Below are 27062 nucleotides of genomic sequence, written 5' to 3' on the forward strand. Positions count from 1 at the left end.
CATCACAATAGGGAAATTACCACCTTGTCACTCTGCCCAGCCCTCTAAGCCTTTGGGCTCATTTTTAGGCTCATCCTAGGCACATCTGACTATAGCCTAATCAAACATACCTCATGAAGTGCCCAGGCAGGCACTTGGATAAAAAATAGTGAAGATGTTTAGATTAAAACAAGGAAGAAGAAAATCACTGTAGAAGTTATGTGTGGTGGGAGAAAGTGAAGTGTTAAGATAAAGTTCAGTGTCAAGTGAGTCTCCCAGTGTAGGTTGTCTAGAAGACTTTAACCAAACATTTTTGTGGTTGATACATAGTGTAAGTTTTATTCTGGCATGTTTGGGTTAAAAACCATTCTCCTTGCTTAGAATTAGTTTAAAAAAAAAAACCCTAAAAAAAATCTAATTAACGTCAGACAGGTTTTGGGGTTCTGTTTTGTTTTTAAAGTCATCGTCATTTTTGTGGGGTCTCTTACCTAGAAATATATTACCAGTGCATGCATTCTTTTTGCTTTTTGTGGATTATTTATGACAACCTGGTGACATTTCAGTTCCAGGTCAATTTTCCTTAGCTATGGAAGACTCTTTAACTTCTCTGCAGTTGATACTTTTCTGCCTTGTGTCGTCTAAGAAATGTAAAATTGATTTTACTTTTAACCATAAGAAACATAAATAGTAGTTACATTAAATTTGTTATATTTGAAAACTTAAATTATTTTTGCATATATTTAAATCATTTTAAGAAAATTTATTTATGGGAGAAGAAGGTATTTCAAAGTGATTTGAAAATGGTTTTCAGAATTCTTAATTCAGTTGCCTTTCTTTAGCACTGGCAATCAAGAGCTGGCTCACAGGTTTCAATTTCAGATCCTAGTGGGAACCTCTGGTGGAATCTTAGAAATGCTTTTTTTATTTTTATTTTTTTTGAGATGGCGTCTCCCTCTGCTGCTCAGGCTGGAGTGCAGTGGCACGACCTTGGCTCACTGCAACCTCCGCCTCCTGGGTTCAAGTGATTCTCCTACCTCAGCCTACCCGAGTAGCTGGGACTATAGGTGTGCACCACCATGCCCAGCTAATTTTTTTTTTTTTTTGTATTTTTAGTAGAGACAAGGTTTTATCAGGTTGGCCAGGCTGGTCTCAAACTCTTGACCTCAGGTAATCTGCCAGCCTTGGCCTCCCAAAGTGCTGGGATTACAGGCGTGAGCTACCACACCTGGCCTTAGAAATGCTTTTACATGTTTATTAGTACTTTCAGTTTTTGAAAGTGTCTAGGTGTGTCTACTTGTGATCTATTTGAAGTTAATTTTTATAAAGGAAATATGATTTTTTAATTTAGGGTTGTTGGAATTTTCTTTTATTGCTTTTATGTCAGATGTTTGGAATAACCTTCAGAGAAGGGTTCACACAATAAAAATATGTGATTACAAAAAGAGCTCACCTGTTATCAAAGTAGTTATCTGTATAGTGGAATTTTAACTGAAAGGGAATGTCCCCTGGCAGGGGAAAAATGGTAAAATCCCTTAGCAAGTCAATTATAAGGTGTGTTAATTCTACAAAGATATTAACCTTATGATCTTCAATTCTGGGGTGCATTCTCTACCCTACAAGGTCAGCTAAAAATATGCTGAAAAGCAAATTTTATAAGATAATGAAATAAAAATGTGAACCTAAGTCTGTAAGATACAATTAGAAGATAAAATCCCTTGTTAAATGATTCTGACAAATCTTTTTGCTCTTTTACAATTAGTAGTCTGTTCTTTTGGGATGTTCATAAAATACTGATTAAAAAACAACGACAACCAAAAGTAAAACAAAACTGATGTACATAGAGAAGCCTTGTAGTTGAATGACTTACCCATCTGATAATTTGTACTGTGGAGATTATTTTTCATATTTGTACAGTTAATGAGTATAACTGTAGCTATTGTTAGCTCTGTTCTTAATATATAACATGGGAAAACTTTATTATATAAGTTACTATAATAATTTTTAATAGATTTGAATGTTTCTAAGTGCTTTGAATTTCAAAAAACAGTTATATGAAAATAGATAATAATGCTATTTATTTTGAATTTCATATGTTAACAGTTTCAATATAGTGCAATAAAGTGAGCATAAGCTAAATATATAATAGTTGAATCATATTATTATTAAATCTTTTGATTTTATGAAAAGTTCTGTACTATCTTTAAATTAGAAACTGGCTTATGATCAATTCTTAGTTCCTTAAACAGTTTGATATTAATACTGATATTAATCATGATTTAAAATGCATATAACCTGAACTTTTGAAAATGTATTACTGCACTAGCATATTTGGTGCAGATCAAAAGAATAGAGCTGTCATCTCTGGGCATCATGACTGCGGACATGATTGATTTCAGGCATCATGGTTTCCAGCTCTCATTTGTTTTGTTTTTTGAAAGATAGAGAATCTCGAAATGTTAAAATCTTAGACTCTAAGGCCTCAGTGCCCTGCACAAACATCCAAGAGGAACTCACTTCATTTTTAGACAGATCTGATGGTTAGAAAGAATTTCCTCATACGGAACCCCCAAAACTGCCTGTTAGAAACATCTGCTTATTGATTTCAGTTTTAACCTCTGAAACCACCATACAAAATTATGTCTGATGTCTCTTCCTTAAGACCATAAAAGGATGTGGAAAGAACACTTCTTCTTTTCCAGAGTAACATTTTCATTTCCTTCAACCATTGTGCCCCCAACAGGGTTTCTTAGCCCCTCTTCATAACCTCTCAATAGTCTTTATGTTCTTACCAGATGTAGACAGATAGCACCAGATGGAGTGGGCTTTCATCTCTTCTTGCTAGCCATCTACTTCACAGTGTTGGCTCATATTACAATATGTCACTTTACGTGCTTTTCAGTTAAGGTAGGCATCCCCTCTCTATTCTCTACTTTTGGACTTCTATTCATTCCACTTGATGCTACTAAGTTTAGACTGTAGGTGATACCTTTCAGTTATATAAACAGATAAAGATGACAATGCTTACTTATGTCTGTGGGTATGCTTACATGCCACCTCGTCTTGTTACTCTACCGTTGGATTTTTAACTTAGACAGATGTCTGTTAGTATGCATTATTTGAGTTCTCATGCTAGAACTTCAAAAGAGAAACCTAGAGTTTCCCTCTTAGTCCTCTCCTCTACCTCTGTTATCTGTTGTACCATTCTCAGCTCTATGTAGAATTAGTACCATACAAAATATTCAGTAAGCATATTAAAATAGCTTTGGAGGGAGGACTGTAGTATGGAGACAAAGCGGGACCTAATTAGTTAATTAAAATTAAGTTATTTTCTAGCAACAGTGTTGAACTGTGTTGTAGATTTTACTGTAAACAAATAACCTTAAATTTCAAGCCTATTCAAGTGTATATCGTAGACAATCTCTTGAAGATTCCCCAAAATTTATTATATGAAACTTGTTGCTGATGAGATTCATTGAAGGCTATAAACCATGATTCAGAATTGGAATCCAAAGTGTGTTACTATTCCTATTACTGTTCACCCAGAAAAGAGAATAATTGAAGTTTGCTTTTACTCTTGTTATCAAAGCAGGCTCTGGCATTTCCAGAAACCTGTAAAAGCCTTGTTGATATAGCTAACGTTTGGAAATAAATCTTAGGTCTGAATTTACATTTAATGATTCCTTTCTATCCAACTTACCTCCAGAGAATAAACAAATACTTTTGTTGTTGCTTTTAAGTTATAGCAAATACTCTCTTTGTCTGGAATCTGAGTAATGGTAGAGCTCAGTAGTTTGAAGTTTATGTTTTTGATTATGTGATGTTCATGTGTGACCATATCACATATATTAAATTCAACTTTTATGAAAGAGACCTGGGTCAAGTAAGTTGATATGAGGGATCTAGTCTAGTGAAGAAAATAATTATCATATATATTGTACGATACCCAACTCTTGGGTTCCTTATGACTATTACCATCTATAAAAGTAACTCAAACACTGTGCCTTTTCAAGCTATGAAGGTTTTATTTGAAAATTATATTTAGAATAGTTTGGGTATTGATATATTTTACTTTAACTCCTCAGAAATTGATTATGTTTTTCTGGAGGCATGTATGATAACTCTCACTGAAGCGAAACACCATATTCCAAATGAGTCCATGTTTTTATTTTGTATTATTTTTTCTGCTGAATCTAAGAAAACATATCAGGCCATAACCTTGCATGGAAAATGAATTGTGTGCCACTGTCCACTTAAGTATACTGCCATACATAAGCAAATTTCAAGATATTGGAAATACCATAGAATTAGTTTTAGAAGTCAAATTAACATTTGCCAGTTTTTAGTATTTGTGTTGAAACCTGAAGCTTATCTTTATAGGAAATACAATTGAAGGAGAAACTGGTATGTGTAGTAAAAATTTAAAATCTAAGCATCTTGACTTATTGAATATCATCATGTGCCAAAAATTTTGAATAAAGTCACTGAAATTAGGATTTGAAATAGAGTAAAATAAACCAGTACTCTCTTTCCTTTCTTTTCAGGAAGTATATATGTGGTTCAATATTTTCACCGTTTTTTTTTTTGAGATGGATTCTCGCTCTGTTGCCCAGGCTGGAGTGCAGTGGAGCCATCTTGGCTCACTGCAAGCTGGGCCTCCTGGTTCAAGCGATTCTCCTGCCTCAGCCTCCTGAGTAGCTGGGATTACAGGTGCCTACCACTACGCCCGGCTAATTCTTATATTTTTAGTAGAGACGGCATTTCACCATGTTGGCCAGGATGGTCTCAGACTCCTGACCTCATGGTCCTCCCGCCTCGGCCTCCCAAAGTGCTGGGACTACAGGCGTAAGCCACCATGCCCAGCCAGTACTTTTATTTCAACAAAACTGTTAATTGTTCTACTCTCTGTCTCCTCTCCCTTTGGGCACTGGGAATAATATAGCATAAACTTCGTATTATTTTGCATGCTTTGCCGTGATTCAGGTTTCGTACCCATTCATCACCCAGCTGCAGTGTTCACAAAGATGGAATAAGCTGAGTGGCCAAGCCTTGGTAATATTTCTATACCTGAAACTCAGGTAGAATTAGGTCAGTCCCACTCAAGGAGCCATGGACTATTTTCCCAAAATATATATACATTCAAGGTACGTGGAGTATTTTCCTAAAAATGTAAGTGCCTTTACCAAGGAATGGGGGCGGGGGGGACTGTATGATGAGCAGGCAAAAACATACATGTCTGTAATTTGCTGCTTAAGAAAAACCAATATGGAAAATACACTTTTGTAGCTGATTATTCTGCTATTTAAATAAAGTTTCTACATGAGACTCCTTTTTAACTTGAAAGGTGACAAAATCTGATTTTGTTAATTATATAAGAGGTTAACATTTCAACATACTTATTAGCAGTATTAAGAACCATGGCTATTACAGGTATCTCTTAGGCTGCTTCAGGATAAGCCTTTTGCCATTTGCCTTGTAGTACTTATAATTGGTGCCCCCAGAGTTGTATAGCACTGATTTCTGTGGGTTACTACACTGGAATTAGTGACAAAGGATAACCGTTATGTCTACCAATGGAAATAGTTGGAGAATATTTCCTTTACTGTTTTGAATTGGCTTAATCTAGACTAAATGTTTTGTATTATTTTAAATATTGACTACTGTGGGAGCAGTGGAACTAATGCAGAGGGCATTTATTGAGGATTAATTATTGGTAGAGCATTTATATCGTAAAGAGGTTGTTACTGTAGAGAATGTGCTTAGTTTTAATGGAGAACATAATTTTAATTGGTACTAGGCGTTTCTAGTGCGGTGAGCATTTAAAGGAGAATTACTCTTCATATATTCTCAACTGGCATTGGCTTGCTATTTATTCTTCAGTCAATATATAATTTTAATGTAGTTAGAATGTAATAAACTGGCATTAACTTTTTAAAAAATAATAGACTTTTTTTTTTTAGAAGTTTTAAGCTTACAGCAAAATTGAGTGGAAACTACAGAGAATTCCTCTATACTGTCTACACTGACATTAACTTTTTATTCTAAGGTATTTATAGGAATATTTAGGAACACAAAGAAGTATTTTACATGCTCACTTCTACAGCTAACAGGCTGTAGAAGGCATCTTTCTTTGCCTTCAGACTAGAAAGGAGAAATTGTTTTAGAGCCAAGAAACATTCTCTTACTGAGCATTGACAGTAAAAACTTAGGCCCTGGTTTTACGATACTTTTCCAGCTGAACGCTTCTGTAGAGGAACACAGGAAGAGTAGGGATGCATTGTAATCTGGTCTGGAGCTTCCTGCTAGTCTGTGGATGACAAACTGCAGATCAAACGGATTGATCATATTCCAGAAGGCAGTGTGATACAGGGCAAATGTACTGACCATGGCAGTAACCCTGGGTTCTGGCCTACCTCTGCCTCTGTCTTGGCTGTGTGGTCGATGGGTTGAACTGAGTGGCTTCAAACTCTTATCTGCCTCCAACATTCTGTAATCCTGTGATTTCACAGGATGTATGATAGGGAAAAACATCAACTCCTACAAGGGCAGCAGTGTGAAGTCATGAGAAAAGCAACGTGAAGACCTGGGGTGTTGTCACAGCTCTATCATAAACCAGCTGATGGCCTTTTGTGTAGTCACTTAAACTTTCTGGGTCCTACTTGGCTTCAGCTGTGGAAATGTGATTGGACTTCCCTGATGGACTCTAAGGAAAGTTTCTTGGATTCCTTCCTTCCCTCCCTTCTTTCCTCCTTCCGTTTACTTTCTTCTTTCCTTTCATTTCCTTCCTTTTCTTTCTTGAGACAGGGTCTTGCTCTGTTACCCAGGTGGAATGCACTGGTGCAATCATGGCTCCCTGCAGCCTTGAACTCCCAGGCTCAAGCCATCCTCCCACCTCAGCCTTCCAAGTAACTGGTACTAACTACAGGCGCAAACTACCAAGCCTGACTAATGAAAAAAAAAAAAAAAAATCTGTACAGGCAGGTCTTACTGTGTTGCCTAGGCTGGTCTCGAACTGCTGGGCTCAAGCAATCCTCCCACCTCAACCTCCCAAGTAGCTGGGACTATAGGTGTACATCACTATGCCCAGCAAATTTTTAAATATTTTGTACAGGCAGGGTCTTCTCAGTATGTTGACCAGGCTGATCTCAAACTCCTGAGTTCAAGTGATCCTCCTGCCTCGGCCTCCCAAAGTGCTAGAATTATAGGCGTGAGCCATGGAGCCCAGGCTGGAAATATGTTAGACACACTTGAAACAGGTACTTTTTCTGGACAGTACAGTTTTTTGTTTTTTAACAAGTAACATATGACCAGGCACGGTGGCTAATGCCTGTAATTCCACATTTTGGGAGGCTGAGGTGGGAGGACTGCTTGAGCTCAGGAGTTCAAGATGCCAGCCTGGGTAATGTGGAGAAACCACTCCTCTACCAAAATAAATAAATAAATAAATAAATATATATATATGTATACACATACACACACACACACACACACACACCCCCAAATTAGCCAGGCATGGTGGCGTGTGCCTACAGTCCCAGCTACTCAGGAGGCTAAGGTGGGAGGATCACCTGAGCCCAGGAGGCAGAGGTTGCAGTAAGCCAAGATTGCACCACTGCACTCCAGCCTGGGTGACAGAGTGAGACCCTGTCTCAAAAAAGCAAAGGAATATATTATAATTTTTGATCATAATATGCTGTTAAATGACATTATTTAATGTATTAATAAGGGAAAATAAGAGATCACTGTCCTTTGCTTCTTGGAACTGAAGATTTTCCATTTAAAATTATGTGAATTGATAATGAATTACTTCCCTTTTTATCAAATGACTTTGGACTAAATTTTTTTATTAAGAATGTGATTTTTTAATATATTGCAAATTATTGCCAAATTATTGCTGACGTGAGAGCAGCCCAGGGAACACTTTCTTGCCTCAACAGGGGACAAGGTGGTCTTAAGGTTTCTCCAGTGGGTTTCATTTGCAGAACCCCTTCCTGAAGATGCAGGCTGATACCTAAAGAGTGTAGGTCAGGGTTTACTTCAGCTAACCCAGTCTCTGAGGGGTATCCCATGGGGCTGGGATTATCTTCACTGTTTATTTTCCAGCTTAGTTCTCAGTGGCTTGATAGAGCTTATGAGTCTTCCCAAAGATTCTGGGGCTTCCCTGTCATTATTCCTGATGTAGCTGCTGGCAAACACATTTTTATACCCTTCCTGGAAGTGAAACTCTTTTTGCCTTAAATGTGCGATATCCCATACCTGAGAAGGTCTCATTGATACAATTCATAGGAGTTTAAAAGCGGCATCTGACTGGACTAATGCCTACTCTTTTGACTTCTCCACTTGTGGAAACTGCAGACATTCATGGTTCCACCATGGTCCCTGCAGCAAAAATCTTATGGCGCGTGCTCATTATAATAAGATGTCTATATTATTAAATCAGCTCATGTACATTGAAATTGGTAGGGTTAAAAGTGAGACTGTCAGAATTAAACATATATGAAAGCCATCTAAATTAAAATAAAATCTATGGTGAAATAACACTTGAGAAGTAGCAATTCATTCAGCACCCAAATGCTGAGAATAGTCAAGGCAAACTTAAGTGTGTTCACAATGTAACTTTATTAAATGCTTTTCTACCCCTTAGTTTTATCTCTAATGAGATTACTGACATTTATTGAGCACTTATTGTATAGCAAATGCTTTGAATTTATAATATCTTCTAATAATTCTGAAGGCAACCATTAGAGATGTAGGGATTGTTATCCCAATTTTGCTGATGAGGAATAGAGGCTCAGAGAGGCTTAGGAATTGGCCCACAATTGCAGGGTGGTAAACCTAAGGCCAGTATGCTTAGTATACCACCATGCTGCTAACATTACTCTGCTATTTAGGAAACTATGGAGAGAAAAAAGAACAGATCACATTGCTTTCTCATTTGCCCACATTTCATGTCCTACTTTCTCATGTGAATCCTGTACTTCAACCAGATCTGCTGCATATGCCTCCTATCCCTTCCAGCAAGTCATGCTAGCTTTAGTATTGAACCTTTGCTCATCCTGTGCCTTTAACACTCTCCTCCATCTTGTCTGTCTGTATTCCCAATTGTCATTGGTTCTTCAGGTTCCAGTTTTATTCATCTCCTGTGTAGAGATCACCTGCTATATTCTAACTTTAAAAAATTTCTTTGCTTACCATTTTGACATTTATTATGTATTATGCTATTATTATTTAGCTTTGTGTGTTTGTGTATGTGATTACCCAGCTAGATCTCATCAGCTTTAAGAAAGCAGTAACTATTATAATAGCTCTTTTGTTGTTGTTGTTTTGTAAGATGGAGTCTTGCTCTGTTGCCCAGGCTGGTGTGCAGTAGTACAATCTTGGCTACTACAACCTCCGTCTCCCGGGTTCAAGTGATTCTCCTGCCTCAGCCTCCCAAGTAGCTGGGATTATAGGCACCCAACACCATGCCCAACTAATATTTGTATTTTTAGTAGAGACAAGGTTTCTCCATGTTGGCCAGGCTGGTCTTGAACTCCTGACCTCAGGTGATCCACCTGCCTTGACCTCCCAAAGTGCTGGGATTAACAGGCATGAGCCAGCGCACCCGGTCTGCTAATAGCTTTTGCAGTGTTAATGCATAGTAGGTTAGTAATTTCCCAAACAGTAAAAGACTACGTCATTTGCCTTGCTATTCTGTTGGCATGTAGGTAGGTGGTACGTAATTTCTTTTCTTTCTTTTTTTTTTTTTTTTTTTTTTTGAGACTGAATTTCACTCTGTCACCTAGGCTGGAGTGCAATAGTATTACCTCACCTCACTGCTACCTCCACCTCCCAGGTTGAAGCGAGTCTCCTGCCTCAGCTTCCTGAGTAGCTGGAACTATAGGCCCACACCATCATACCCAGCTACTTTTTGTATTTTTAGTAGAGATGGAGTTTCACCATGATGCCCGGGCTGGATTTGAACTACTGAGCTCAAGTGATCCACCTGCCTGGGCCTTCCAAAGTGCTGGGATTATAGGCGTCAGCCACCATGCGTTGCCGGTCATTTTTAAAAATAACTTTATACTTGGTTCAATATTGAGTACTGAAGGGGAGAGGATTTGCAAATATTTCATCTGCTGTTATAAAGGGCCCATCTGAAACAATGAATGCTGGAGTTTTTGTCCCTGCTACCTAGTGTTTTCTGATACTTTTTTTGGAGAATCCAAACAAATGGACAAATCTGTAATTACTTAATTACTATGGTTTACTGCCAAATTATCTAGGGAACTCTTAAGACATATTTGCCTTTATTACTATATTTAATGTTTTTCAACTGAAAGGCTCTGGGAGTAATGAGGAAATGCCAAGGTAGGGGTGGGAAGGTGACAAAGAGGTCATTCAGATTTGCATTTCTTTTGAGAGATTTCCATCCTCAGTATGGCTGACATTGTAATTTCAGTTAAAGATTGGTGCCTGGCCAGAAATGCCTGTGAAACAGCTGTGGTTTAAGCTTCAACTGTAAAAGACAGACGGGTGATTTTAACAAAAGTTTTGTCTTTATTCATAGTTTATGTTGCCACTTTCTTTATTTTATATGTGTGTGTATGTGAGTGTATATATGTTCCTGCAGTTATCTTTCTCTATATGAAGATATTTTATTTCAGCAAATGATTTAACTAGAGATCAGACTGTCAGTTTATCATTTCTAGGCCTTTAGCCTGTAGTGGACAACAGTGACCTGAGGCATGGAATTCATTGGCCAAAATTGCATAACGGTTGGTATAACAACATCATTTTCAGTACTATAAATTGCATAATGTGTCTGAGGCCACTGTTGGGAATAACAGAATATATAGAGTGGGAAAGGGTTATACACACCCAGGACAGAGAAGGCTTTAATTAAATCAACAAGAATTTTTTGACTACAAACACAACTACATTCTATTACATGGAAGTAAAAGCTTGGTGATGAAGTTCATTTTATCAACATGTAGTATATAAAATAGTGAGTCAAGGAGAAGATAATAATTGTATCCATATAAAGATGGAGAAGTAGTTTTAAAAACTTGCATTATAAAGTGGAAATTGGAATACAGTACCTACTGAGGAAATGGAGGAAGCCAGGAAGGTTTTGTGGAAGAGTGGGTATTAGAACTCCTCGTCTGTGACCTGTACTTTCTTGGGGTCTCAGAAGTCATGCTTGCTCTTAGATTAGAAATACAGCCTCTTTGAAAGCATACATGTAGTTGAAAGCAATAATTTAAAAATTTGCTTTTTCATTCCCTACCTTCCCCCCTTTTTAGGTATGAAAGCATGAGTATTCTGTTTTCCAGAGGATGAGGAAAAAATCGTTATTTCCTTTTTCTAGCAGTTTGGCTATTTTTGTTGTTGTTTTTACTCTATAAATGGAGAGGCATGTGTACCATGCGTGGTATCATGCCCAGCAGTTTTTTTTTTTTTTTCATTTGAATGTAATTGTTCCTTAGCAAATAATTGCAGTCCAGAATGACTTTTATTGAGCTTGATTGAATTAGGGGTATGTATGAAAATGAGTTAGTTAAAGCTTAATCTATTACCCAGAGAATTGATGAAAACATCAGAAAAGCAGTCATTCATGGGGATTAAATATTCTTCTGTGTAAGTGGGCAACATGGTTACCTCGGAGTCCCTTCTGCACTGACTAGGTAGTGGTGACATCAGGGTGCAAAACACAGTTTTGGCATACCAGGGGATTTTGCAATGATGTGACTTTGAATGTTATGCTGGACATTAACACTAATTGGGAATCTGCCTCATTGTAAGAGGTGGCACCTCACCTTTTTTAGTATAAAAAGCTTTTTAAAACAGCACCTCAAGGGGGAGTGTGAGAGCTGTGTCAAAAAGCCAGTTGCTTCAGCATGTTTCAGTGGTGGTTTAGGCCACGTCTGTAAGATAGGTTTTTCAGATGCCAAGTCAGATGCCCTGTTTGTAAGGGACAAATAATATTTAATACATGGCTGTCCCACCTGCCATTATGAAGTTTCTCAGAGGGAATCCTGAGCTGTGCCAGATCAATGCTGGCTAGGACTGGGAGGGGGGTGTGCAGTGTCATGGGTGGGAAGCAGAGGCCTTGAAAAGGGAAAGACAAGTTCCTAATGAGGCAGTGGAGCTAATCACCAGGAGTCAGGAAGCCAAGGCTCTGTGGGGGTGATTGGGGGTTGAAAGTAAGCCAAAGTGGGACCCAGAGAACACAGACAGGTACCAGGTGGCTCAGATGAAAATCTGCCCAGGCGTTGGTCTCAGGGCAAATTCAAGTCACCGTTCTATAGGGTTGTGCTCATACTTAGGGCATTTCCCCCTGCTGGCCCACCTGCCTTTCTGATACCTCACATCACCACTCATTTCTGTCAAATCAGAACACTCTCTGAAATACTACTGATTTAAATGCAGACCAGCCTATGCTGCAACTGCTTTTGTGAGGCTACTCATGTGGCCATTTGTAATAGCCAGATAAAATTTGGAGTGTTTCTGTTTGGCTATAAGAGAACTCAATGGCAGTCTATCACAGGCAGGACCCTCAGCCTTGAAACTGATGTCTGCTCTGTGGCTGATTTCCTGGCTTCTTGAGTCTACCATGATTCCTTCGTTATCTTAAGAGAGTTAAAAAACCCATATTGGGCAAAGCATAGCCAATCTCCTCTCTCACCCCTCTGCTACTTTATCCATAGATAGTTGCATCATGGGTAATAAATTATTGAACAGTTATCAAGACAAAGTGCAATTATGGTCAACTTTTTGGAGTATATTCAATTATATTAATAGAAACAAATCTCCAAGAGTACCTGAAGATTAATGAGTTTATCTTTGAGCTCCTGAAAGAACTTACGTATATAGGGATGTATAGGGTATTTTATTTCTCAGATAGCATATATTCACTTCTTAAAGAGAAAATCCTTAAACCAAAATAAGAATGAAACTCACACTGTCAAAATTAATGGTAGACTTTCTTATCCCAATTTTGGCAGTACAAATTATATATATATTTTAGATTATACCAGTTTATTTACTTGATGTTTATTTACAGTTATTTACTTCATATTTACTCATCTATTTCATAATGTTTAATGGTTCTTCTGTATACTTTCATAGATGTATATGAAAAAGAAGTATGTGAATGTGATAGTATTATGAGATTTTCTTTAAAAATATTTTTGTTATTTATATGTTGCCTATTTTATGATAATAATAGACTTTGATATCATTTATTTCATCAGTGTTTGGAATTGGCATGCGCTTTCCTAAACTGTAGTAAAAGTGTAGACATTTGATTTGAAAGTATTCATATGTGTCCTTTATAGTTTGCTTCAAAGATCTGGATTTATTCTTTTATCTATGCCCTTGTTTTAAAAAATATGGATGAATGAGTAGTATCTTGTGTGAAGCCACATGAGACCAATTAATACTTTATTCATTCTTTCCAGCTTTTGTTTTTGTTAATAGCATGGGGTGGCAACTGAGTCATCTGATTCTAGATAGGATTACTCAGATGAATCATTACATGTTTTTGGTATTTAATGTGAAGAGCCAGTTCTTCCATATCAAAGTGGCTTGTTAGGAAAAAACTTAAGCTAAGCCATAAAATGACTGATAGTATATTGATAGAGCCATAAGCCAGAAAGTGATATCCAATTTTTACAGTGTGTAGCTTACAGATTGAGAAGAAATGTATTGTCATAATCTGCCTAGAGCAGGGAATTGCTTCTGTTAGTTGAGTGTGGATTTAGTTTCACCACTGAAGCAACCTAAATTTGTCTTACAAAGAAACATAAATGATAACTTTTAAATTCTTAGAAATGATATGGTTTAGGGATATATATTTGCAGTGTTATTAAAATAAAATATTCCATTTAATTTACATGTACACCATTTCACTGATTTTGATCTTATATTTACTTCATCCTTTATCCTTAAAAAATAAAAATTATTTTCTATTTGTCCCCTTCACCCCAGGCTGCTTTCTTGTTTGTTCGTTTTTACTATCTTGCCCTATTAACTTCAAGATATTTAAAAGGCAAATCATAAGTATTAATATCTGAATCACAGTTTATCTAGTTGATATCTAGTCATTTAAAATAACTTGAATTTAGTTAGGGTGTCAATTTAACTCCATGTTTTTCCAGGGGATTTGCCTGTAATTCTACACTTAATTATAGCCAAAAGGCCGAGAAGTTATTGCCCGTGATTAATTCTTAGTATGTGTAACCTTAATCTCAGAATTTCCATTGAATAATTTTAGTGACTGTCTTTGTTAAAATTGAAAATAGACACTTTAGGCCACTTTCTGTAACTAGCATTGGCATAAGGATATTTGCCTCATGTTGGTTGTTTGGCTGGTAATTCATTTTATTTGGAGATTATTTTGCTAAAGAGAATGAGTGTCAGCTTTATTTGAAAGGCCTTCCTGGCTCACCATTTTAACTACTTTTCTATGGGTCCTTCACAGAATCCTGCTGCATCACAGAAGCTGGAAGTTCTGATGTTCCACTGAAATCACAATGGAAAGTCTTGACTTGACTGGTAAGAGCTGTCGTGAAGGTACATCTTACTTACCTGGAAGCAGTGAGGCAGTCAAGAATTATGTGCTGTCAGAGCTGGTCTCAACTTTTCCCCATAATCCATCTTGATCAAGGAAGTGTGATCATTGGATATTTTTTTCTTGTTAATTTTATTATTTTTTAAAGTGTGAGTTTTATTAATCTCCATTATCAAGTAAGTTAAATTTTCTTTTAAAATCATGAAAATGTTAAAACTAGCTGTTTCAAAATCTCTGATTTGTTTCTCCACAGTAGTGCATTATTGGTGAAAGGCAGTTTTCTAAAGTCCTAGATACTAAGAGGTTATATACCTAAATAGCTATTAGATTGATCTATTCCCCAAAAGCTGTTTTTTGTACTGCTGTTGGCTTTAATTGAAAAATGAATGAGTATCGAAGCATTATGGAGGTTTTCTTACCTGTTAAAAATAATAGAGGTGGGTGTAGCTGCATCTTGAAACCACTTTATATGTGAAAACCACATAATGAAGGAAGAAGTTGAGATTTTAAAATATATACATGTGCCAAATTATATAAAACCCTGAAACTCACAGATACTATTACTGTCCTTTTGTATGTTAGTTATTTTCAAAGCTGTTGTTTTAGGGGAAAAATTTTTTTAACTTTAATGTCTGGCAATAATATTTTGAAATTAGTTTTAATAATAATTACTTAAATGCATAGAGTTTTCCCAATCTGGGAATCAGATGTGGGATTGCTTTACTGGTATCTGAATACTTTATGGTGAACTGATGATTTATAAGGCTGAGGAAACTGTTGTGAATTAAAATGAGCAAATATAGTAAATATTGTTTAGTTATAGTTTTCAGGAAAGGAACTTATTCTTTAACTTTTTAATTAAGATTAATCCGAAACCTTTTCTATTTTAAAGTATATTTGGTAGCTTATTACATCTGTCTAGATTATGTGTCTGCCTTCCCCTTTTGGTAACTGTATCACTGAATGTTGCTTCTATGATGTCGGTATAAAGGTAAGGCCTCTGAACCAGTCTCCTAAAAGTCATTGTCTAGGATTGTACACATAGTAAAATGTATATGATTTACTTGAATGTGTATTTATAATAGGTCATTTAAACAACAACAAAACCTTAATGCCAGTGAGAAGATTGGAATTTAGTTATTGTTTTTCTTCTTCACTGTGCTATCCTTCAAGGCACACTTGTTACAAATATTAATACAAATTCTGAATTTAAGAATGCCAGCCAGAATACACTTAATTATGGTTTTATTGAGTCAGCAGTATAGACTATGGAATTTTCAAAAATTGATCCTGAAATTTCAAGTATGTTCTCATTTGCTAATCTAAAAGAGAGTTGAGTATGGTGAGGTTTAAAGAAAATGGAATTTGTGGCAGTATTCTGAATTTGCTAAATATGAATACATATACAAAAAGCAAAGCCGGACACTTTATCTGACCTATTCAGAAAAACTAAGTAATGAACCAAGATTACCATGGCAGATTTCACTAAGTAGCCATCTGAGCAATGATTTCTGAATGTTAATCAGATTATTGCAATAGAATGTTTTATTGAATATAAGCAGAAATTGACAGAAATTCACACTGCTGATAAAATTTAAAATGGAAGCTTAATTGCAGATGGCTAAGACTGCATACTTTCTAGCTGACCTATATGCTTGTCTTAAATGCAGTATTAACTGAGAAATAGAAAAGATGCCATACAAAAACCAGGAGTAATTGAGGAAACAAATCCTAGAAGATGTTACTTGGCAAAAGGATGCCAGGGTTCAATAAATCTGGGAAACATATCAGTCAACTTAGTCAATTACATTTCAATATCAGAAGAGCCTCCAAATCTTAGTGGTTTATGGCAATAAACATTTATTTCTTATTTATGTTCATGTCCCTGATTAGTCTCCTGCCACTCTGCTCTGTGTCCTCTTCATTCTTGGACCAAAGCTGAAGGAGCAGTCTTTCTGGCATGTACACTTCTTGCAGAGGAAAGAGAAAAGTGATGGAACTATGACTCTTAACAAGGCTGCTTAGAAGTGGCACATGTCATTAACTCTCATATTTAATTGGCTAGAGCATGTCACAGGGTGAAACCTGCATCATGTGAGAGAGTGGCCTTGTAAGAGGGGATAGGGAAAAGACTGATAGGGAGAAACAGTACGTATTTTAACTATTATATCTACAAAATACCATCTACTGCTTTTTTAGAGACAGAATGCACATAATGTATTAAAGATTCCTGGAAGTTCTTTGGTAAATTAATCTGTTTAACATGTCAGATTATTTGACCATGAATCCTTTTGTTGTTATGTGGAATATTGTCAGTGACAAGTTTTAAGGATACAATTCAAGAGTTTCTTGATGTTTTGAACCTTACAACTTTTCCTAAAACTTAGAAAAGTTTCTAATATGCCATTAGAAACTTTAAGACTTAACATTATTCTTTTATAGGTAATTTTAAAGTGAATAAAAATTACTGCAAACTGGACCCTCTGTAATTTGCATACAGAATTAGAGAAAGGAAATATGATACTTAAAATAATTCTTTTACCTATGTATAATAGGTTACAGAACTTTGACAGATACTACCTAATTTGATATAGGATGAGAATGAGGAAATGGGTACTTTGCTTTTTCCAGTAGTAATATATTAATCGTACTGGATATAACGGTAGCCAAATGCCTTTGTCTACTTAAGTTCAATTTCAAGAATCATTCTAGTGATGAAGAATGCAGACACCATAGGGAGCTTAACAGTTGCATCCGGGAGTTTTCTAAGATACTCTACCTGAGGTCACATTTACTATACAGTGACTTTTGCATTATTATTATCTCTTAAATCTTCTAGAAAATTGTTAGCACATAGAACTCCTCAGCCAATAGTGGTTTTATTCATCTCACAGTATTAAAAAACATTATTATCAAACTTGTGTGGATTAAGATGGTTGATTTAAAGATCCAGTAGTATATAAACAATGCTTTGTGATAGTTTATAGTTCCTTAAGATTGGGAGTAAGGAACATGCTTAGACATCTGTATTAGTCTGTTCTTATGCTGCTAATAAAGACATACCCAAGACTGGGTAATTTATAAAGGAAAGAGGTTTAATGGACTCACCGTTTCACATGGCTGGGAGGCCTCACAATCGTGGCAGAAGGTGAAGGAAGAGCAAAGGCACATCTTACGTGGCAGCAGGCAGGAGAGCATGTGCACAGGGACTCCCCTTTATAAAACCATCTGATCTCTTGAGACTTATTCACTATTACAAGAACAGCATGGAAGAAAACCCACCCCCATGATTCAGTTACCTCCCACCAGGTCCGTCTCATGACATGGGGATTAGTACGATTCAAGGTGAGATTTGGGTTGGGACGCAGAGCCAAACCATATCAACATCTGCATCTTAAAAAAAAAAAATAAGGTTAGAAGGCAAGGCACTATAGCAAAACATGGGTTTTGGATTCAGATAAATCCTAGTTTTGGCACTTTTTAATTGAAAGCATTTGGGTGATTATATTTGACCTCTCTGAAATGTTGTTTTCTCGTTGTAGTATAGGGATAATGATCTCTACCTTGTAGGATTGTGAGAATTAAATGAGATAATTGGGTTAATTGCCTGAAAAGAGTCCCTGGCACATAGAAGCACTCAAGAATTAGTAGTTTGAAAAAGAAAGATGTGATCAAAGTTCAAGAATCTTGATACCCTGTACCATACCTCCGATAGACATCTGACAGTGCATATCTAAAATGTGTTTGTTTTTAAACACATATGTCCACACACCTGCTAAGGGTTTTTAAAAAATTGTCCTGAATGCATTATGCATTCTTCTTTACTTCTACCGGAAATTGGAAGTGGCTTTATCCTTACTGCTGAGAGAAAGAGTGAGTCCTGTAGAAATATTCGTTACCCCATGATCTAATAATGAACTTCTTGCCACTGGGAATTTAGAAGTCCCAAGGACAGAGTGATGGTCGAAAGTTCATATACTTCATGGCTTTTACTCTGTATATTAATAAGGTCAGCATTAAGTTGCAAAAAGGATCTAATTTTATATAGTCTTGAGGCAAACTACAAGAACTGAAATTTTTTTCCTCATATAGAGGAAATACTGTTTGGTTTCAGAAGAAATGGGCATTTCTATTTTAAGATTTTTATGGTACTGTTCTCCAGTGTGAAGGTTTAATTAATTTAAATTCCTTAAAGCAGGGGTCCCTGACTTCCTGGGCCTCGGACTGGTACTGGTTCATGGCCTGTTAGGAACCAGGTTGCACAGCAGGAGCTGAGCATCACCTGAGCTCTGCCTCCTGTCAGATCAGCAGCGGCATTAGATTCTCATAGGAGCCTGAACCCTACTGTGAACTGCATGTATGAGGGATCTAGGTTGCATGCTCCTTATGAGAATCTAATGCCTGATGATCTGAGGTGGAACAGTTTCATGCCCAAACCATCCCCCCCACCTCCCCTACCATTCGTGGAAAAATTGTCTTCCATGAAACTGGTCCCTGGTGCTGAAAAAAACATGGGGACCACCGCCTTAAAGAACTTCTCTATTGACATTGTCCCCTTATACTTTCAGAATCAAGTACAACATAGTAATATCTTTTATGATTCAAAGCCTTATGCTTTTTCTAAAATGACTATTTGTTTAATTTTAAAATAGCACATGTATATAAAAATGGTTTTTTGGGGGCCTGGATTAGTCTTCAAATTGTTCCAGGCTCTTCTCTTTATAAATGGAGTATCTTTGTAACTATTAGTTGCTTATTCACCTGGATTATTGGTAGAGTAAAACCACCTCAAAAAAAAAATAAACTCTTCATCTTTAGAGGTTGTATTAGTTTGCTTGTGTTGCTGTAACACATAAAAAAAAAGTGTCAGACTGGGTGGTTTAAACAACAGACATTTATTTTAAGTTGAAAGTTCTGGAGGCTAGAAGTCAGTGATTAAGATGCTGGAAAAGTCAGTTTCTAGTGAGGTCTGTCTTCCTGGCTTGTACCGCCAGAAAGGGCCGCCTTTTTGCTGTGTCCTTACATGGCCTTTCCTCTGTGTAGGCAGCGAGCTCTAGTGTCTTTTCCTCTTCTCATAAGTGCACCAGTTCTTTGGGATCAGGGCCCCACCCATATGACCTTGCTTAACTTTTATTTCCTCTTTATAGGCCCTGTCCCATCACATTGGGGACTGGGGCTTCAACATATGAATTTGGAGCGGGACACAATTTCATCTATAACATAGGTTTTTGTTTTTCTTTACCAAAGAATGAAGTAAAAGTGTTTTAAAAAATACTTTCTACGTGATTTAGTCTATAAACAAGATATCTGGTTCGTTACAGTCTTCTAAGATTCTAAAAATATCTTTGATACTTTTGAGGAGGGAGACGTTTGAAATTGCTGAATTCCTGTTTCTTCCACTTTGAAGTCACCATCCATGAAAATAAGGTTCTTACAAGTGAAAGAATTAAGTCTAAGAACTTGAAAATGCAAGTGATTTATATAATGGAGGAATTACATCATTGTAAAAATTGGCTTCCATGTGTATTTATTGTTATCTAGGAATACTAGGAATGTATTTGAAAATTAAGTTGAACAAGATAATTTACTCTTTTGGGTTATACCTGTTTCTGTTTACTGTATCAAGCCAATTCACGTTTTGTAAGGCAATATTCTTTTACTTTGTGAATCAGTTGAGAATGCAAACAAGGAAATGGCATATACTTAAGATTTTTGGTAAACAGAAAAAAAAAAAGATTGTGTATTTGAAATAATGCCAACAGAAGTCAGGGAGTCCTAAGTCTGATAGATCTACTTAGTTATTGTCCTGTCTCCTTACCTGCCTTCTTTCTTTTTTCCCCTTTTTTCTGATATCAGCTTCTAAATTAGGTAATGGATGCTTGAATTTCTCAACCTGCCTTATTTTGTTGTTGTTGTTGTTATTTTGTTTTGTTTTAGGCTTTTAGCAGCCTGTAGCCATGGTTTTTAGTTTCTGTCTCTAGTAAGCAGAAAAGAGGGCTGAGGAAGGGGCTTTACTGGTCCAATCAGAAACAGAAACTAAGAACCCATGACTGAATTCTCTCCCTTGGACACCTAAATGCAATGTCTGTATAGTACTTCTTTCTGTTATATAGTCTTTTATAACCTGCTTAGTTTAATTTGCAGTTCTTTTTCTATTAGGTAAGTCAGTTGATGGGTGCTTGGGATTAGTGCTGAGTAAATAGTGCATTAACTTGTGGGATATTGATATAGGCTCAAATGAACTTTCCTTGTTTCTTCTTTGGACGATTTTTTTGTGTGTGTACATATGTGTTTCTGTGTGTTCTACATCACTAGAATAATTTTAGTTTCTAGTGATTTGGCATTTGTCTAAAAAATATAATCAAAAAAGGAAACAAACCTTTTAGACAAATACTTTTATGTAAACATAATTTTAAATTCATTTGTAAAATTTACCAGTTTTTCTGTATACTTGCAGACTAAAGGATATGTTATTCAGCAGTGATATAATTTTAATCAGTTTGTCAGTTTAATTGTTTTGTCCACTTTTGATTTCAGTCTTCCCTAAAAGCTATTTATGAAATGACTCAAACTCAAAAACCTTGTATATAAGGAATTTTACCTGTGTATTTCTTCTTAACATTAAGATCAATCTAATGATCGTGAAATTCACTAGTTGAGGACAGTATGAATATATTCAGGCATGGCTTCATGCATTTAATGCTACTCTGAAAGGTGTTGGATCAATTAAGTATTTTTATATTGAAGTCTGTATTCCCTCTGATCTCTATTATAGAGAAGTGTGTTTTCCTAGGAAAATAAATGGATCTAAGGGGGGGAATTTGCTCATAACATTTCTCCCAGGATCTTCATACATTTTAGTGTAAAATATTCATTTACTGGATATTCTATATAAACACACATAAACATATGTATATATGAGTGTATACATGTAATTCTTTCATAGAACCTCTTCAAGATGCTACAGGACTTGTTTACACTAGAAAGTTTACTAGAGAGTCTATTTTGTGCATGTCTGTATTCCCAAAATTTAGAAATAGCATCTGGTACATAGAAGTTGCTCAGTAAACATGATGAATTCGTATTACAGGAATTCACATTTCATTAACCTATATTCCACTGAACTTGGTGTTGATAAGCATCTCCTGGTCTACATGGAAATTTTTCCCAGACTTCGTTCAGGGAGAGGAGTGTTCTTCCAAATTACGGTCTCTTTGTGCCTTTAAGTTTGCCATTAGTTTTATAATCAATAAATATTAGTGGGCTGAGAGCTTAAAATGCAACCACAAAAAATTTCTCTATACCTGTTGGCTCATTTGTAGCTTACACTGAATCACCAGGTGTTTGTTAAGAGTTATTAGTCTTCTAACAAGTGCTTTTCCAACACTTCCATCAGCGACCCTGTGAGTGGAGTACATGTGAAGGTTGTGAGATTTAAGGCAGGCACTTTGGTTCGTTTTGGGCTTTAAGAGATGCAATGTGATACCTGGCTTCAGTTAATGTGTACCAGAAAGGTTGACTGAAGTCAACATTTAGATGTTTTGTTCTGGGATGTATTTTTAGGATATTGCTGTATTCAAATTGATCTGTGAAGCTGATAGACAAGAATATTGTGTTTGTTTTGTATTATCTTGTATAACCTGCTTAATTTGCAGTTGTTCTGTCTCTGCTGTGGCTATATTACTATTCTTATGAAACAGATGAGTTATCTAATTATTTCAGTGTTCTTAACATTTACTGTAAAGCAATTTATTACCAAGCGTCTCCTTATGACAGAAATGTTCCGTTTTAGGGTATTAAACATTACCATAGGCACTTAGAATGCCCTGGTTTCTGAGAGAGTCAGCCAGATGTGGAGGAACTGGCTTCTAAAGGGGCTTAGCTACCTACTGTTTATGTGGTGAGCACTGTCCTAATAAGTTGTGCCACAATAATTATACTGAAGAATTGCCAAATAAGAGAAAAAGTAACACCTATCAAATGTGAGATGTATCCATGTGCAGAGTAGTATATACCCTCCTGTCCATGCAGGTAGCACCTGGATGGACGTGAAACTCCGTCCATGCCTTCAATAGAGTTTTTGAATAGAATACCACTATGTTTTCAGCATTGTTAGAGTTACCAAATCATTAAATAGGTGTATTATAAAAGTTAATGAAGAAAAATTTGAAGTCAGCAGCTATTGTCAATCCCCTTAAATACCAAACCTCTTTTTATAGCAATCATTTTGTCAGACCATTTGGAAGGACAGAAGCATACAGATCATCTTTCAATTCATCTGGTGAAGTGAACATTTAAATAAATCATAAAGTTTTCAGGTTTGAAAGTTTAGTTTCTGTTAAAATGCTTGGTGTTGCCTATCTTTATGATTCACCTAGAGTTTCACTTTTTAGAGAACAAAAGATATATCTTTCTAATAAGGCTATTATATCTTATTGATAGTAGAAGTGTTTCAATCATGTCTCTTTTTATGAGTTTTTCCCTAATCAGCAAAATTATAGATTTTTTTTTTACTGGCTTTCTGCTGTAATAGAATATTTTATACATTGGAGTTTTTTATGTGTCTCTGAAAAAATATTTTAGAACTTTTACTTTTGAATACTTATAAAGATCTTGATTCCTACCTCTAGATTGTCAGCTGCAAAATGCTCACTATTGATTCCCAGATATTAATATGGATAGGCAGAAACTTAAGAGTTTCCTTATAGGAGACAGATCTAAATGGATCACTTAAAAAAATGTGTTTTTGTTTTGTTTTATTTTTGTTTGTTTGTTTGCTTTTAACTGTAGGGTGATCTCTTAGAAACATGGGCTGTGGAGTCAGATAGACTCAAGACTAAACTAACTCAGTTGTTTACCATAACTGGGGTGTGGTAAAGTTACTTAGCTTTATGTGAAATGGGGCAAATACCTGCCTTGTAAAGTTGTTAGAGGATTAAAGGTACTAGAGGGTATAATGTCAACCCAGCATATGGCAGGCACTATTAAGGAAATGTGTTCTTAAAATGGGCAGCAAGTAAAAAATGATCTATAACTTTTTTTGCTTCTTAACTGGTCCTTGAAATTTAATTTCATGTTTATTACTATCTCTATTCACAGTAAGAGAAATGTCCGGCTTCAAACTGTACATTTTTACTATGTTGGGAAAATCTTTATTGAATACAAGATGGACTTGCTTTCCTGATGATTTCATTAGGAAAGAATAAATTAACATTTACTCTTATTGTTGGATTTCTTAAAATATTTTCTGTACAATTGTAAGTGATAGAAGTTTGATTTTATTTTAATTGTACCTTCCCCAATTTTGCAATTTTAGTAAAGTCCAAACGTATGAAAATACTAGGAAATAAGTCATTTGTCATTCAGTGGATGATAGTTATTTAAGAATATTATTGCTACCTGCTATTAGTATTAACAAGATTATCAGCCCAAACTATGTAATTTTTTTAAGCATAAGAACAAATTTATATAGTCTAGATAATTTTCTTCAAAGACTATAATTATTTGAACAAAACAAGGAGATATCGTATGATTCTTAATGAGAATTCACTAAGTATGGGAATTTAAAGTATGATAATTAATTTTTTTTTTTTTTTTTTTTTTTTTAGAGATAAGAGCTCATTCTGTTGCCCAAGCTGGAGTGCAGTAGTTTCATCAGAGCTCACTACAGCCTTGAACTACTGGACTCAAGTGATCCTCCTGCCTTAGCCTCCCAATAGCCAGGACTTCAGGCATGTGCCACCACACCTGGCTAAGTTTCTTTAAATTTATTTTATTTTATTTTTTTTGAGATGGAGTCTCACTCTGTCCCCCAGGCTGGAATGCAGTGGCACAATCTCAGCTCACTGCAAGCTCCGCCTCCCAGATTCACGCCATTCTCCTGCCTCAGCCTCCCAAGTAGCTGGGACTACAGGCGCCCACCACCACGCCCGGCTAATTTTTTGTATTTTTAGTGGAGATGGGGTTTCACCATGTTAGCCAGGATGGTCTCGATCTCCTGACCTCGTGATCCGCCCATCTCGGACTTCCAAAGTGCTGGGATTACAGGCGTGAGCCACCATGTCCTGCTGAGTGCTGTTTTTTAAAAAATATTACACACTGATAACTATATAAATTTTAAAAAATTTAAATAGCTCATTCAACCATGATCTTATTCTGTTATTTAATTCATAAACTTGAAAAGAGATGCAAAATTTTCCTTCATTTCTAGTTAGTGGTTTAACGTTTCATAATTGGTGCAGGAGAAGAAAAAATATTTTTTCTCTATCTTCAGAAATGTTCTGTGAAAGTGTTTATTTTCTAATAATTTTCATGCACATAAGCATAAAAACCAATACAGCTTGGTCTCTGTCCCGTGTATCAATAGCTATTTTGTATTAATTTTGAATATCTCTCAACAATTAATATATCTAAACTTGTTTTCAAGGTATTTTAGTACCATCTGTGAAATACCTTGGTTCCTTCTAAAAGCTGCTTCTTATTTAGTGTGTATGTGTTAGGTGTTTGTGGTTCTTTTATAGCAATTTTCCCTTTTCCTTGTTGAGTATGTAAACATCCAAACCATAACCACCATGGATTTTATAGACTTTAATTGTATACTTTTAAAATTATTAATATATATTGAGAAATCTAAACCTTTCCAGACTGCTTGTGAGAGTTTGTGCTCTGGATCGTTATCCCTCTTTAATCTTTCTCCCGCTCTGTTTTGTTTCTTTTTAGAACCTGAACAACCTATAGTGGTCTCACTGGAAAAATGTTGTCTTTAAAGATAATGTATTTTCTGTTCCTCTGTATAGCTAACAAATATTTACTAATTATCATGTGCAAGGCAGTGCGTTACACACTGTCAAGATCAGGATGTGGCAATATAAGGCAATGTCTGGCACAAAAGAGGGAGATATACAAATAAACTTCAGGTTCTGAGGAAGACCTTAAATCCCACTTAAGGATATCAGGGAAGACTTCACAAAGAAGTGGAAATAACAGAAGTGTGGAAAGGTGAAATAGACTACTTGGGCCAGTGGGATGGGATACATGTAAAGTTACAGTGGGAAACTTTGGTGCAAAGGCAGAGATGTAAAGAGGGTCTTGAATGTTAAGGTGAGTTTACTTTTTTTTTCCCCTCAAAAGGCATATGGGCCACTGAAAACTTTTGAGCGATTAATATAAATGAGATGGAACAGAAGGAAAAAAAGGTAGACATTGGAAAGACTGGTTTAGGGGGCTTTACTATTATCCTAGGTAAGAAAACATTCATTCTTCTGGTAGTGTGTTGACAGTTGTAAAAGGGGCTATTATGAGAGACATTATGAAGGTTATACTCTGGATCTTGAAATATTTTAAATTGCAGTATTCCAAGTTACAGAACTAGTCTTTCCCATTCATAGGGCAAAAGTTAATGGATACTCAGTTTTAAGGATTCCTTCAATGACAATTTTCTAAAACACTTGATTCCTACTACTATTTAGCCTCTGTTTTGTGTGTTTAGTTATTGTAAATTTAGCTTTCACTGTACTTCTCGAATATGAATTCTAGGTATCTGTCACCCGAACCAATTTAGAAACTATTAATCTACAGAACTTGACAGTAGACTGAACTCATTTTGAGGATGTAGAGGGACAGAGAGAGAAGGAGGCAATGGAGGGTATTTAAAAGAAAGTCAAAGATATGTTTTTAATTTAAGTGTGGATGTTCACAAGAGTGCTAATATTGCCATCAGAAGTAAGGAGCTACTAGTATTACTGATTTGTGGGAGGGAGAGGTGAAGTTTGGGATGGATTGGATTTGAACACAGAGGATATCCATGGCATTATATTTAGGATGTAGTTATAAATTTGAGATGAGGTTTGGTAGAGATTCAGACTGAAGATAGGTTTAATAGAAGAGAGAGGTAAGAGCTGAAACTTTGAAAATTGGTGAAAGATAATATGCCTAAAGTGGAATTGTTGAAAATACCCATTCTTTGTTAAGGGAAGTCTAAAGGAAAGAAATCCAATCAGATCTGTGGTGGGAAAAGCAGAATAGTGCTGTGCAAGATGGGAAGACTTTCAAGATTGACAGTATTGAAAATTTAGGGATATCTAAATGCCTGAAAAAAGTTCCTTGAGTTAGTAATCCCAGGGTGAATAACCTTTGGAGAAAGCAGTTTTATTGAGCAGTCAAAGAAGTAGCCATGTTGTATAATCTTTCCAATATTCCTTCTTTGAGTGCCAAGTTCTTGATTTTCTTTTTAGCTGAAACCATGTGTTGAGTCACTGTCTTCATTGAGTAATCCATAATGATTTACAAATCCTTTCCCTCGGAGCATAGAACTCATCTTCTATAAATGTAGTTGTAATATTCTTTAAATATGTTACCTTAGACTGTTTTAAATCAAAGCTCATCCAGGTGTTAATATCATTTCCTCAAATGCACTGAAGTTATTTTCTTTAAAATGCCATCAGCAAACATACTTTCAAATGCCTTACTCGTAAGTCTTATATTTATTATAATTGGCATTACAGAGGAATGAATAATGAATTTCCTGTCATTG

General features: G+C 36.0%; 1 protein-coding gene across 28 annotated transcripts in view; it reads left to right on the forward strand.

Annotated features, from left to right (window-relative positions):
- Positions 1 to 27062, forward strand: part of BBX (BBX high mobility group box domain containing) — a 280307-nt gene that overhangs the window by 106374 nt on the left and 146871 nt on the right. For 21 of the 28 annotated variants that reach the window (XM_054482850.2, XM_054482867.2, XM_054482869.2 and 18 more), the window contains one exon: positions 14441 to 14514. The gene's annotated coding sequence lies outside the window, so the exon portion shown is untranslated. Of the gene's footprint in view, positions 1 to 14440; positions 14707 to 27062 lie in introns of all 28 variants that reach the window. The other 7 variants (XM_054482851.2, XM_054482868.2, XM_054482871.2 and 4 more) reach the window with 2 other exon arrangements.

Source organism: Pongo pygmaeus, chromosome 2 (genome assembly GCF_028885625.2).
Source record: "Pongo pygmaeus isolate AG05252 chromosome 2, NHGRI_mPonPyg2-v2.0_pri, whole genome shotgun sequence".
NCBI classification, from domain to species: domain Eukaryota; kingdom Metazoa; phylum Chordata; class Mammalia; order Primates; family Hominidae; genus Pongo; species Pongo pygmaeus.